Source organism: Nannospalax galili, unplaced genomic scaffold, assembly GCF_000622305.1.
Source record: "Nannospalax galili isolate Female #2095 unplaced genomic scaffold, S.galili_v1.0 scaffold873, whole genome shotgun sequence".
NCBI classification, from domain to species: domain Eukaryota; kingdom Metazoa; phylum Chordata; class Mammalia; order Rodentia; family Spalacidae; genus Nannospalax; species Nannospalax galili.
Window position 1 is genome coordinate 1550665 of NW_008334005.1, and position 2828 is coordinate 1553492.

Consider the following 2828-nt stretch of genomic DNA (forward strand, 5'->3'; position numbering starts at 1 on the left):
ATGTGGCATAATTGTGTGTGTAGGCCAGATGTCAACATCATGTGCCATATTCAATCACTTTCCACTGCACTAAGTGTGTCTGTGTGTTTACATATGTGTGTATGTGTGTCTCTGTGCATTTTGTGTACATGTGTGTTTGTGTGTTTGTATCTGTGTCTTCAGCAATAGGGTCATATTATCTTAGTTCTATTGGGCAATCAAGAGCAGTAAAAGAGCCTGTATTGTTTGAGGAGTCTTTGGAGCACTCCAGTAAGCTTTTTATTTGGCAACCTATGGTTTCTAGCAGGAACATTAATCTCCGAGTAAGGTAACTCCTATTAAACTAGTTGTTTGTTTGTGTGTGTGTGTGTGTGTGTGTGTGTGTGTGTGTGTGTGTGTTTTATAAAACAGAATTCTATAGGATTTTTTCAGACTTCCTGAGTGTCAAGTATCCCTCCTCTAAGATGGGTGCCTCATTCACGATGAGCTTCACTCCATGTGTTGTTTAACCATCATTGGGCTCAAACCTGTTTTGAGATATTCTGAGTTCTCTCAGAACTGTTCTCTCAGAACTCTGTTTATTCTATTCTGTTTACTAAAGGCTCTTCTCATATATATTGAACAACATATCAAGGATGTTATGAACAATACTGGATAACACTTTTATAGAGAAAGTTTCTCTGACACCCCTGACACAGAACAGCAAAGCCACAATAGACTTCCTTAGCCTCTGCTCCTGTGTTGCGTAGAACATTTGCGTGGTTGATGTTTTCAATGCCATCACTGTCACATCTCCCCCTACACACATATTGTTTTGAATCAAGGGCATAACAGACTGGTCAATAGAGAACATGGTATAGGATTAAAGCTCTGTGTTCCTTTTAGCATGTAAGATTTAATTACATAAAGTTTCCAAAATCACTCTAAGACAGGTGGCACTGTTTTCCTTAGGCATACACAGTTCTAACTGTTGTCAAAACACACCACTAACTTGGTTTACAAGGGAACGTAAAAGTTCAGTTTGTAAAGGTTTGTTACAAATTGTCATTCCAGGACAAAGTTATTCCCACACTCTTCCACTTCAGTTCCCGTCCGTACCTGTTCCTACTTAAAACTCATCCCTCATTATTCAGTCTTTTCCCTTCATCTCGACATAAGCAAACATTAGGAGGGTGGAAATGCTTGCCTGCTGGCTCTAGATTCCCAGTTGATCATTTCAGAATGAAAACTGAGTTATCCTTACACATGGATCTCATGTATCTGAATTCGTCAATCATGAAAGAAAAGCTGGGCTTCTATAACAGAAAATGATTCCATAAAATCATTAACACTCTTTTCAATATCATGGATGCTAGAACGAAGACATTTCCTCTGATCAGATATTAGGCATCAACAAAGCACAGGATATTATATATGGAATTTAGTTTTCATGCATAGACAGTTTAAAGATCCTGATTCAAAGAGCAAAAATAAATAAAAAGGAGAGTACAAGGGCTGTTACTGCTTTTAAGAAGTGGTAATGCTGGCTAGATTTCTAGACCCCTGGTGAGTTCTCAGTCAGTTCTTTAAATTTGCATGTCAGTTTTGTTTGTAATAAAAGTAGAAGTAGATTTTAAGGTTTCTTTTTATTTATTTATTTATTTTATTATTATTATTATTATTATTTTTAGTTAGCCTATTTTTCAAAGGTATTTTTCTAAACAGATCTTTAACAGAATATTTAAACTGTGAATTTAAGGAATTAACTGGTTGAAACTGACAGGTCTTCACACAGTGTCTCAGGTAGCAGCCTAGATTGCATGCGTAAGAAAGGCACTGCACCTGGGTAAGTCTACAGGACAGTGTTTGTCATCTTTTCTGGGCTGTGCCGAAAGCAGCGCCAGGCCCTGGAGCAGTGGTCAACAGCAGGTGGAGCCAGCAGGGTCTAGTAGCTACAGTGGACTGAGGTCCCTACCGTGCAGCTTCTGTTTTTGGTGCGCTAGCCTTTTCAAACGGCTTTCTGTCCAGGCTTCAAAATTTTCTCTTCAGAGTTCTGGAAGGCTGGCAGCTCCCTAGTTCCCCCGGAAGTCAGGGGTGACTATCATTCCCTACTTCTGGGTTGGAAAGGCCACAGGGAGAGCCTGCAGAGACAGAAGTCAGGGGTCAACAGACTTCCATAGGGGAAGGAGCAGGATAGAGGGTCACTTGCAGGGACCTGGTGGGCATTTTGCAGAGTCCTGGAGGCTGAGGCGCAGACTTCGGTGTCCATCCCTCCTCAGGCTGGGCTCCGCTGCTTGCTTACAGCCTGAAGACCAGTTTTCTTCGGTTGTTCCCGCCCACTACCCTTGCTTTTGTTCTTTTTGCAGCCCTGTCACCATTTACAGTCAGTTGGGAGTACAATGCCGATTGTCAGATTTGTCATCCCCATTTATCACTGTCCCCGGATACCGAAAGTTTTTCTTTTTTTTTTCTATTTAAAATGTTACTTTTCGGTATGGTGGGCATGCAAGTCTCTCCTAAATTTCCTTAAACATTATAGTGCCTGTTTTCAGTATAGTCCTGTAATGTCAGTTACTGAGTATGAGTCCAATGTAAGTAGTTTTAGCTTGTTTACAATGCTGATCTTAACACCACAAAGTTTTAAAAAATGATAAAAAGGACTCCGGTAATCATGGACCCTTCACCTGGGGAGTTTTTGTTTCCATAATAAAAAGCAGAACAAACAAATGAACAACAAACATACAAATAGTAATGCACAAAAAGCTCTTTATAGAAATAATAACAAATGCTTATTTTTTTACTAATGGATTTTTTTTTTTTGATTTTGATGGGGGGAAGCTTATATTTGAAAAAACTTACAAGGTACTCAC